We start from the raw sequence: 13,298 nt of genomic DNA, 5'->3' as shown, positions 1-13,298 counted from the left end.
TAGAATATGAAATTGCTAATTGCACCCAATGAGACCTCAATTTAGGATTATTTTTTTAGCTTCAAAATTTATGAACTATATTAGTTGATATAATTTACTCCAAAGTACCTTTTGAATCTCTTTTGGCTATTCAAGAGGTTCTCAAACAAAGCAAAATAGATCAAATTTTTATGAAATTTCATCTAGAGTTTGAGCTGTTCATTCCAATTTAATGAACTACGATCGTTCTCCTTTTGTAGATGTGTGTTTTGGAGAACTGCTTCGTTAGTTGTAATGACTTGCGACACAAACTATACTCAACAATAAAGTCTTAAATAGGATCCTAGTTGGGTACCCATTGGATACCCATGCTTTGCACGAGCGGGCTTCGCCCACCTATGTCCACCCATGGTGACTTTAAGGATGTTGTACCCACCCATACTCACCCATTTTTTATGCTTTTTAAACGCAGTTCATCATGGACTGATGACATTGAGGTTTGTTGCCCTTTGCTATGATTGCAAACTTTGCATATTAGAATTTATTGTGGTCACAACACAATTCAGTGTCTCACACTGCATAGTGAGGATTGCAGTAATATACGACATATGGTGATTAACAATGTAAATTGGTTTATCTCATGATGTTGAGTACTCATCCATACCCATACCCACTCATGAGGCTATGAGCGTACCCATATCCACCCAGACCCGTTGGGTATGGATGGGTATATGGGTGGGTGTGGGTATGGGTACCCAATGCAAGGCTCTGCTCAACAATATCAAGTGCACGAGGATGCAGTTGCATATGCAGTCCACGGGGATAATAAACAAAAAATATATGCAACATATATAATGCTTCACTTGCAAGTGCTATAGACATGTTTCTTTTTATTATTATCGTATTGTACATCAGATTGACTGCAATAATACATCATGGCTCGTCCAAATTCTATGGAAACTATTATACTCTTTGAGTTTGAGAGTAGTATTTTGATACGTCTTGGAAGTAAACTCAACAAAATAAATAATTAGAAAATGCAAGAACACGAAGATATGGGCTAATTTTTTGATTGTCTCTTCAATAAGAAAGAAAGATATAAGTGATATGCTATTCGAGAGGTAGATCAATTTTCCCACAAAATCTAGATGCCGCTAGGAACAACTCATAAGAAGACTATAGCAAACATAAATCACATACATCGAAAATAAAAAAAACCTTATTACATTTAAATAAACCATCATATTTTCCTCTCAATTCTGAATTCAAATTAGCCCTATTTTCCTTAATAAAACCTTGCTAATTCCCTCCCAAATCGGAATTCAAAACTACCATTTTTTTAAATAAAACTTTCCTATTTTTCTCTCCAATAGTCCAATCTAAATTCAAATAAGCCATCTTTCTCTAAATAAAATTTCCTAATTATTTTTCTCTAGATTTCTCCTCCTTACATAGTGAATATTAACTCCCTTGTGCTCCACAAGGTGGGCCCCTTGGCGTATCGATACAACCCTCTCCCCCCCCCCCCCCCCCCCCCCCCCAAAACACCCCCCCCGAAAAAAAAAAAACACCTTGCGCTCAAGGTGAAAGATGGGAATGATCTCCATATCATCTCTTATGGCTTAGTACTTTGATAAATCATTCCACCTGATAAGCACCTCCTGAACAATAAACCCAGGATACTGAGAACAAATTGACAGCTCAATAAGATTATTCCTTGAGATGATTATTTTTTAATCCTCAATTTGTTTGTTGAAAGTTCTAAATTGTTCCTCTTCCTTGTCATCAATCATTCGCATTTGAAATAAGTAGAAACTGCAGGTATACAAAGATAGGGGATGATTTTTTTATTATCTCTTCAAGAAGAAAGAAAGATAAATGTGATCTACTATTCGAGAGGTAGATCATCTCTCCCACAAACCCTAGATGCCGTTAGGAATAACTCCTAAGAAAATTGCAACAAATGGGGGCTATTTTGGGAGGGAAATAATTAAGGAAATATGGCAGATTTGAGAGCTTATTTAGGAGGGAAGAAGGAGAGCTTATCTAGGTTAAGTTTAGGGTTTATTTGGAGCATATTTTTTTAGAGTTGCTGTAATTTTCTTTTCGTGAGGGCTTCTTAGCGGCGTCTAGGTTGTTTGGGAGAGCTGGCCTACCTCTCGAATTGTATATCACATATATATTGCTTTTGTATTGAGTTATAATCCAAAATCAACCATTGCTATTAGTATTTATGTAGTTTTTCAATTGTTGGTTTGCTTTTTTTGTCACTAAGGTGTATCAAATATTGATATGGAAATATCCAGGACGGGGACTAGATAGGGGCGGGCCAGGCAGAATCCGTGGGGAATATTTTTTCCCCCTTGTGAGATTGATTTGGGGTCTAATTTGGAGATAATTAATTAGATATTTCCTAATTGAAGATGGCTGATTTGGAGGATGATTTGGAGGGAATTAATTAGGAGATGTTTCCTAATTAAATAGTATTAATTTGGGTACTGATTTTGAGGGGATTAATTATGAGATATTTCTTAATTAAAGAGGGAAAATTTGGGTGTTGTTGATTTGGAGGAGATTAATTAGGAGATGTTTCCTAATTAAATAGTGCAGATTTGTGGGCAGATTTAGGGGTTGATTTGGGAGGGAAATAATTATTAAATAGTGTTAATTTGGGAGCTGATTTAGGAGGGAAGAAGCAGAGCCTATTTAAGGTAAAGTTTAGGGTTTATTAGGATTATGTAGATTTTTGAGAGTTGTTGTAGTTTTCTTTTCGTAAGGACTTCCTAGCGGCGCCTAAGTTTTTTGGGAGAACCGATCTTCCTCTCGTATTGTAGATCATAGTATCTTGCTTTTGTATTGAGATATAATCCAAAACCAGGCATTGCTATTAGTATTTCTGCAGTTTTTCAATTGTTGGTTTGTTGCTTTTGTCACCAAGGCATATTAAATTGGTATCAGAGCGATTTTCTTGGACCAATATTGTAGTTCTCCTCGCTGAATTCTGTTGCATATTTCCTCCCCTTTGCTGATTTTTGCTTTTTGAAGACCATCGCTGTTGTTTTTTGTTATTTTTTGTGGTTTGGAACCTAGATTCGTGAATGACAACAAAGAAAATTGAGGTGTTGGAATGAGAGATGGAACAATTCAGGTCTGGGATGGAAGAAAAATATTATGGAATAGAAGGGAAGTTCATGATGTTGGAAGAAAGGTTCACAACGGTGGAAGGAATATTATCATCCATGAAAAATTGACGAGAACATGGAAGGCATGATGAAAAAATTAATTGAGATGTAGTCGAAAGTTTCATCGACAAATCGTAGGGCTGAACCAAAGGGAAAGAAAAATTTGGAGGAGATGATGAGAAAGCTCATGGAGATGCGATCCAAAACCCCGTTGACGGTTCCGATTGTTAACCCTAATCAAGATTTGATTGGAATTTCCTTCACCCAATTTAAAGGGAAAGAGATCGGACAAGAAATGTTTGACGTAGAGAGCCCCTTTTATCAAGAGCCATCTCCTAGGGCTCTGATAAAAGGGAAATATGGTTTTTAGATGGGGGATGACAGGAAGAGAGTTTTATGGTGGAGGTGGTAGGGTGACCGACTACTATGTGAGACCGTTTGGGCAAGCGGACTGGATGACGGGAGGAGGGGAATGAGTCGAGCATTGGGGAATGGGTCATCGGAGGCAGATAGAGGAAAGGTGGAATTTCACCCTCGATACAAGGGGGGAACCATAGACAAGAGTGGAAATTGGGGCGAGATGCTAGGGTCAGGAAGTTGAAGATGCTGATATTCGAAGAGGAGGATGCCCATCGGTGTATTATTAGGTCATGTGACCTGACATAGCTCTACGTTCGGACGCCAAGAACATGTCGCCACGTGGTCTTACTCATTACCGCGCGGCTCGACGACTTGACCCGGGATTGGTATGTTCGCGTATTGCTAGGTATTACTCGGTATTGCTAGGTATTGCTTGGCAATAATGAAAATATTGCTCTGTGAAGACCAATACCGAGCAATACCGAGAAATACCGAGCAATACAGAGAAAAACTTGGTATTGCTCGGCAATTCTCGGTATTGCTCGGTATTGGTCTTCACAGAATGGTGTTTCTCATTATTGCCGAGCAAAATCGACCAATACCGAGCAAATACCGAGCAATACCTAGCAACACTCGAACATAGCAATCCCGTCTCCGTTCCGGGTCGGAGTCGTCAAGCCGTGCGGTAAATAGTGAGAACACGTGGCACTATTTTACTGGCGTCCGAACGTAGAGCAACGTCAGGTGACCGGACCAAATAAAAATTCCATTGGTGGTGGGTATACTTGGTGGAGCTGCACCACCTGGAGGAGGTTCAAAATTCTGAGATGGCCAGGTGACCCCACTTTAGAGACAAAGTGTTCCTCAGTTATTTCTCATCCTTGCACCTTGAGGACATGGTGCATTTCGAGGAGGGGAGTATTGCCCCTCCAGGCGTATCATATTTAAACACATTTTATCTTCTCGAAACTCCTTTCAATTACCTTGAGAAAACATGCTTTGTACTTCCTTTCAAGCCTCTCTTCTGAATAGTTTGCATTATTTTCTTTGTTCATTTTATTCTAGATCTCTGTCTACACTCTTTCTCTGTGTGTGTTTATATGTGTGTTCTTGTGGATTACCAAATCTATTTAATTTCTTCATCAGTCTCTTAACTCTTCTAATTGAGAGCATTTAATATTCTCGACTCTTTTTCAGACTGCATGATCCTTGGTTGAGTTCATTGCATTTTCTATTTTGGTTTCCTTTACAGTATTCATTCGCCAATTTTTTCTTATTCACTCTTAATGCCTGTCAAATTCATTTTCATCCTTTTCTTGCGTAAGGATGAAGTATTAGGGCCTTTATAAGTATCACATTGAATTTCTACTTTTAACACGTGTAAAATGACAAAATTCAGATACATTAAATCTTAGGGACAGGATGAGGGAACGTGATGGTGAACTATAAAGTATGGTGTCTTGCCAGGCCCATTCAAAACATTAGATTAAAAAATACTTTGGAGATACGGTGACATATTCAAATAAATAAATGCATGATGATAATTTAAGAAAAGTTTGCTAATGATGAAGAGATTTGTAAAGATTGTTTGTATGGAGGTTAGAGAGTAAAATTGGTATTAATAAGGGGGTGTAGAGAAATGATAAAGATTATAGTGGGGTTGGATGCAATGTTTTAACATCAAACCATTAAAAGTGAAAATAGGAGCCTTTGCTGATAATTCCTTATCCATAATGAATGTGTTCCATCCTTATCATCATGATTCATCTCTTCTAAATATTGTATTCTAGACACATATAAGTGCATCATTGTTGTATTCGATAAATTATCAATTATTTTATGGAAAATGATTTGTGTAATGGAAGTTCGGTGTTCATAATACTAAATAGATTAACTGAGGAAAATGCTTTGTGTAAGAGAGAGTTGAGTTGATGGAGAATCAGAAATACCCATCATAGAAGATCATGTTACTAGAATTTATTATAATGATTCTGCTGACCTACGTCCACCATAAGGATTGGAATAAAGTTTTAATATTTTTCATAACAAAGACATTAGTTGTGACTTAAGGTGACTGGTAGAATAAGATGTGAGGAAAAAAGAAGTATCACCATTCCCTTCTTTTTTTTTGGTAAGACCACAAGAAGACATCTGGATTATTGGGCGATTAATCATTATGTCCCTTATGATTGACCCTACCCTTTATCATGGATGGAGAGTTAAGATTGTCATGTCTTTATGCTAAAGGCATGCTTAGTGATTCAAATGACATGTTGCAGTATTCTAAACCAAGCAGGTTATATTGACAAGCATATCCTAACCCTTTGTTTCATTTAGAGAGTGGGTTTTATTAAATTGATCTCGGTTGAGCAGATTTTCTTATTGTTGTTATTCAAAATTTGCCCATTTGCTATGCCCTTGATAGTGCTCAATATGGTATGCCTGTGTTTTTTTATCTGAATATCAAGTTTAGGGAGGTGAATTACCTTCATCTAGTCTCCCTAATTTTTCAGTCTATTTGAAGACAATGTTTCAAATGACATTTGAAGTATTTGCCTTTGTTGACACTATGTGTCAGCAATTATGTTGAACTCATTTTGATGATGATAAGCATATGAAGGATCAATCTAATGTTTATTCAAATGATTTAGTGTGGTTAGATAAACCTCGAAGATGGATCCAAACTATGATGCACCGACATAGATATGGTGACGCAGACAAGACACGACATAGACACGAGACACATGTATCATTGAAAATATAGTCAACGAGTATGACGTGGACACGACAGTGCAATTTTTAAGTAGTGTATATATATATATATATATATATATATCATATATAAAAAATTACACTATATAGATATCATATATAAATTAATATAATATCATATTAGAAATGAAAATAATAATAAATCAATTTCATAATTACTTGTCTAGTTTATAATATAAAATGTTTAGTACAAAATATCTAATACAACCACAAAAATATTAGAAAAACTATTTAGTACACCAACAAGCTTCAACCACTCATTAAACGGAATAATAGGATTAGCTTCATGGGTTTTTCTTTGGCCTTCAATATCATCATCATTAAATATGATTGCTTCCTACTCTAGTTCATCAAGAGAAAGATTTGCAATTTTCAATATTCTCATATCATCAAGGGACTCAAATAGTCAAACCCATCTCCAATAATATCTCACATCTTGTTATCACATTCAATATAAAATGAAGTCTTTCTTGATAGAAGATAAAAAAATTTTATGCACATAAACTAAATTTTCAGCCTGTTGTGAAGTAATTTTGTTCATCTACATTGGTTGAATGTATAAGTATATGCTCCAATTTCTCTCACAACAAGAGGAGGATAAAACTTGATCAAAAAGTTTTTGCAATTGTTTTAAGTAGCAATGTTGAAACTTTGTGAATCAGCCACCACATCTTTGGATCCATTCTTCATCTATCAACCAAATATTCTTGATCACCAAAATCCTCTAAATATACAAAGAATTTTACAAGTTTTATATTAATCATTCGTCTCTTTTGCTCATTTGGGAAATAATGTTTTAAGCATATCTTTCTTATATTTGAAACTTCTAAATCTTTTTGTGGAGAAATATTTTGTGGGTCTCTTCTTGAAGTCATTCTTTAATTGAATATATCTTATAAGATTACAAAGAAAGTAAAATTAGAGAATTACTATCGAACAAATTAAAAATCAATTATAAAATATATATTAAAATTTACTGTAGATTTAATAAGTAAGCCAAGCAATAAAGAGGTGTGTCATTTTTGCTTAACATTTCCTCAAAAATAGGATAGACAATGCTAAAAAAACTTGAGTCTTATCTTTCATGTCTATATAGCTTTATTCATGCGACTTTCTTTCATATTTATCTATAACTTCTTTCACTTTAGCTAACATGGAGTCTTACGTCTCATAAATCAAATTTAAGCATGATTTATCTATGTCGGCCACTCTTGGCATATCATAAATTGAACTAGTAAAATTAAAATATAATTCATATCATTCCACCATAAATCATTTAAGATCTTCTCTTTTACATACATTGCCTTCTCAATGTTATTATCTCGATAACAAGACTATTTCTCACTGGTCACCATGAATTGAAGTGCATTTTTTATTTATTTGAATCTTTTCTTTATGACTATAACATAGGCAAAATAAGTTTTAACCACATCTAATATTTTTAAATTTGAGGATATGTTTGCTCTACACATAGTTTTGTAGTTCTACATATTGGTGCATTATCAGTGATAACCTGAACAATATTTGATGGTCCAATCATCATTATCACATCTTTAATCAAATTGGAAATAAAATATATATCTTTGTATTGCCCTTCATAATTTACAACTTTGACGCACATTGGGTAATTCTCTGTAACAGCTATAAAGCTGATGAGTGGCCTTCTTTTGAGAATTAGACCAATCATCACTCACCAAACTAACACCTTTCTCTTTCCACACTTGTAAAATTGAGACTTTCTCATTTTCATAAAATGCATACATAAAGGGCATCAATACTCTAAAAATAAATATATTTCTATACAACAATTCTGATAAGATAGGAAGGTGATCCATCCAACCAACAAACAAGTAAAACCCAAGATTTTAAAATCCTACTGTGTAAATCTATACGCAACTAAACAAGACTTCAATTATCAGATTCTACCTTGAGAAGATGGTCCATAAGAAAACAAAGACTCAAGATCCATCGGCCTCGACTGCTCGCATAAATGAAGACACCTTCCGTCTTTGGCCTCGCATACTCACATAAACAAAGATGAGGCAAGACCCTCGATTGCTCTCGGAAATGAAGAAGACTTCAAATACGACACTACGGGATAACCCTCATCTCCATGTGTTGCTGATGTGTATAATTTGATAGTCTTCGTGATCTTGCTCTTTGTTCTACATTGTTGGAGTTTGTGTTAGGTCTACAGGAACCTTAGCTTTGATTATCATTTAAGGCTTAAGGGTTGTAATGAACCTTGTTCAAATGAATGTGAATTTGACTTGAAGATTGAAGACCACTTGAAAATCAAATTATATTTTTTTATTTGACTTGGATTGAAATTCAATAAGTTGACAATGAACCAATCTCGGCTCAATTTGAACTTGAATGAGTCAAGTTTGCATTAGATCGAGCTGACATGAGATCATATCAAAAAGTATGTGTTTATATATGATTGCATATACATATATGTTATGTATATATTTTCATTTGTGTTAATGTATATATGTATTCATGTATTTTAATGTATGCATGAGTACATGTGTATATTTTGGACTAAAAAATTGCCTTAGGAGATTAAAACTTAGTTGAGAGCAGAGTATATTTTGCTTAAATTAAACTCTAATTATTGTTAATGAGCCATGCTTCTTGAATTGATATCTGAACGAGCCAACATTAATTAAAAGTTATGTTAGCTTGAGATATGCTTAAATGACTTAGAGCTGATATGTATTCGGGATCAAATTATATGGACATAATCAGAGCCATAGCAAGCTTGTTCATATCAACATATTTCTGTTTAGCTCTATTAAGAGTCCTTTTAAAGTAGTAAATACTAATCTCTAAGAAGTTACTACCACTTAATAGTATCATCAATGGTTCTCTTTGGTTAGGACTAGTAAGTAAAGGTGGTGAAGCCGAGGATTTCTCTAATTCTCAGAAGAATTTCTCATAGCCCTTTCACCAATTGAAATTAACTTTGACTGCTTGGCACTTTGAAAAGTTGAGCACTCCTGTCTAGTCACTAAGAAATGAAACTACTCATCTGGGTTAGCTTTTCAGTTAACTTTCAAATCTCTTTTATTAAGCGGTTGAGGTCATCTCATGCATTACTCAAACTTAATCAGGCTAATTTTGTATGGTTCACATCGAATATGCATTTAGTGGTTTAAGCTTCATATAATATATATATATATATTTTTAATGCGATGAACATCTCAATGAGTGATCTTTAAGGTGATCGACTAAGTTTGTATATTTTATAAGGATGTTGTTGAATTTAGATTTGTTTTTTTTTGGATGATGCCAGGCTTTACTTTATACACCCACCTATAAGCTTGAGAACCAATGTGCGAGGACGATGAATAAAGAATAGGAAGGGGGAAAGAGAAAGGATAGATTTGGACAAGATCTTTATTATCTCTGTCAGAAATACAAGAATGAAAGAGGGTGAGAGCTCTATTCTGCAGAGCTTAAGCTAAACTATGAAAAATAAAACATCTCTCTCTCTCACTCTCTCTCTCTCTTTGTGGTGTCGTCTTTAGTTGTCTTGAGTCCTCTTGAGTTCTCTTGTGTTCCCTCTCCCTTGTATTCTTCTCTCCTCACTTTTTGCTTGTATCCCCCCCCCCCCCTTTTATTTTTAGGGCTTGGAGAGTTACAGTAAAATGTGTATGAGGTACAATAGTTGTACTATTGATCTTTCATGTAGCTCGACCAGCTATGCCTAGTGGTGTGGAAATCTTGTAGGAGCTGATGCAGGTGAGATGTACCCATTAGCATCTGGAGATCTAGTCGGTGTGAGATAGGAAGCCAGTCTAAGTTCGGCCTGTTAGAGCGAGTGGTCAAGTAATGATTTGATGTTGATCTTTGAGTGTCTATTAGCCTTTGATAGTTGGTATCGACATTCTTTAAATTGAACATTATCACTTTGTAGTAAAATGAGACTTCATCAGTGATGAAGTTGGATTTTTCCTCATTGAATTAATGCATCTTTATCTAGTAATAGTCCAAGAATACATCAAGAAAAATCAACATTAGATGCCTGGCTTTTGAGTCAACATTAAAATCTAGCTTGGGCACTTAATTAATGCACTAATTCATATCAACTTGTGTACTTTTGAATGGATTACTTTTTTAATCTTAGCAACATGCTTTCTATTATGTTATTTAATTGTCTTTAATTTTAGCACAAATGGTGAGGTTTACCTCATTGTATTGAAGTGGCACTGACTTCTTTGGCGAGTTGCTTCTGTATCTACTTCTACAATGATTGCCTCTATTATTCACTAATCTATTTATTATTGTTAGATTGATTGAATCAGTCATGAGATGCTTTTTTTTTTACTGGCGTTGCTAGACCTTAAACTACTTTAAATATGCCGTTTGAATAAGCTTCTCAATGAGGGCTTTGAGCTACTGATAACATATGTATAATGATGATTGTCTTGGTAGAGGCATAATTTACTCAGCTTTCTTATTGAATGCCCTTTTGATAAGAATTGGCCCATGGTATAGAGGGTTCTTTAGCAATAATAAAGAACCGAGATACTCAAGCGATGAAAGAATCTAGCACTCATGATTGTCATGATCACACTTATTGAATTGGCCATCTTGAGTTGAATGTTTGATTGCTTATTCATGTCCCTTCTGCTTCAGGTGTAGAATCTGAGTTTGACATTGCTAAAATCTCATTGGCATTTCACATGCTTGACGGTCTTTTGTAATAGCTTTTCCTCTATTAAATGCTAGGTTTCATGCTTGCTTAATTTAGGTTTAGGAATTAGGAAAGTGTTTCTAGGGGAATTAAATGCTAGGTTTCATGCTTGCTTAATTTAGGTTTAGGAATTAGGAAAGTGTTTAATTAAATCCAATTTGAATTTGAAATTCAAATAGATTTAATTTAAGAACTTTCTTAAAATAGATTTGTCAATTTAGGAAAGATTTTAAATTTCAAATTGTTTGAATTTGAATTTCAAAATTTGTCCAAATTATGCCAATCCAAATTAGGGAAGGGAAAGCAATGGGGAGGGGATCTAGGGCCGGCGGGTTGAAGGGGTTTCGGGTATGGGGGCCGGCAGCTAGGTGAGAATAATGTGGGGTTTGGTGGAGAGAAGGGTAAGGGCTTGGGGAAGGAAGAAACCGTGGGAGTGATGTTGGCCGGTGGTGGTTGGGGGTGGAGTTTAGTGGCCGGTGGCAAGGCTTGGGAGGACCTAGGCTGGCGGCTAGAGGATTGAAGAAGGGGTTAATGAGAAGACAAAGATAAGGAACCACGAATCCGATCGCCTCCAAGGTTGGTGGGTGATCCGTTCTCCCTCTTCTAGGGATTTCTCTCTCAAATGCTCATACAATCTTACAAAGAAATCACTAAAGGGAAGAAAATTTATCATTCATTCATTCATTATTTCAAAAGAGAGCATGAGGGCTATTTATAGCCTCATACAAAGGACTCAAAATAAAATACTACAATGCCCTCTTCGGCTTACATACGACCTCCCTTAAGTAAGGGTAATAGTGGAAACAAAAACTAATAAAGCAAATAATAAAACAAATACATAATAATGCTCAAAAATACATCGACTCAATCGTGACCGTTGATCGACGGCCATGTCTTTGACAAACTTTCCAAGCTCCGATGTCCCCATCACTTACTATAATGAATGTTGATGCGTAAGATGATAAATCAACGAGGGATCTGGCCCTAATAACTTGGATTACAGTTGTGTCAATATCTGTTTCACAAGTATCCCTATTTCATCTTTTGCTGCTAATTAGTTGGGTCAACTACATCTACATATACTTCTTGGATGGGTTGTGTAGTAGCATTTGACCTCAAATCATTTGGATTAGGAGATCGATTCGTTGTATAATTGGGTCATTAATGTCTTTGGCACATCATGGAGCAATGGGGATTCGATTCGAAGTTTCCTTGATTTTTTCATAAGATTTTCCATTTCAATTTGATGAATGTGTGACTTGAGAGTTTCAACACTTTTATCAACTATAGTTTTCTGAAATTTGGATTTCTTTTTCTTAAATTTCTTGCTATTTTCTGAAATTTTTGTGATGAGAAGCAATTTCCTATAGTCAGATCTATAAATTTTTTTTTTGGGGGAAATTTGGGCATAGCCCGTATATTAATTAACCACCAAAATACAAGAAATGGGTAAGAACCCAAAAGAAAAAAGGGCTTCACATAAAAAAAGAGTCAGCTCATGAGAGCAAAAAATGAGCTAAACCTAAGAAAACAGTACAAGAAGTTAAAGGAAGATGAGGATCCATATAGACTCAGCGAACTAAGAGTAGCTTGACTCAAAACGTCTATCGTTTCTTTCCTTCCATATATGATAAATAGTGCAACAAGAGATGAGAAAATAAATTTTTTTAACAAAACCTCAATATACTTTTGATCATTCATCCATTCTAACAGTTAGTAGGACAATAGGTCTAAGAAGTGTAGAAGAGCCGGGCAGAAGTTTGGATAAAATAGAGAAAGTATAGTTGCATTCGAAGAATAGATGTGAGATGCTTTCGTTAGAAAAGTAGCATATATGGCACAGTGGGTCAATCTGAATGTTTCTTTTAAGCAATGCATCCGCCGTTTTGAGACCATTAATTAAAAAAAGCCAGACATAAAAAGAGTATCTCAAAACGAAATGCTTGTGCCAAATCATAGAAGACCAAGAACATATAGGCATGCCTTTATAGAATTCCTTAACATATTGCCAAGAAAAATTAGGCTAAGCTCTTTGGCAAGAAAATATTGGCTGATCTAAGAGATTGACTTCTTAGTGGAATGTCCACTCTCTATAATTTGTCTATATAACTTCCAGTGTTAATCACTGCTTTAATTATTAAACTAGTTTAAAAGAACTTTTTATTCATTTAATCTCAACTCTTCACATGCCTTTTGTCATATAGTTCCAAGTTCTATTGCATGGCAATGGATAGCTGGATAATGCAGCACAAAAGATAGCAAGATCGATCTTCATGGAAAAGCTTTATTTGGCACTGCTTTTT

The sequence above is a fragment of the Dendrobium catenatum genome, unplaced genomic scaffold (assembly GCF_001605985.2).
Source record: "Dendrobium catenatum unplaced genomic scaffold, ASM160598v2 fragScaff_scaffold_1122, whole genome shotgun sequence".
Taxonomy (NCBI): Eukaryota; Viridiplantae; Streptophyta; class Magnoliopsida; order Asparagales; family Orchidaceae; genus Dendrobium; species Dendrobium catenatum.
The sequence above is the reverse complement of the archived record's forward strand: the minus strand, read 5'-3'. Positions refer to the sequence as shown.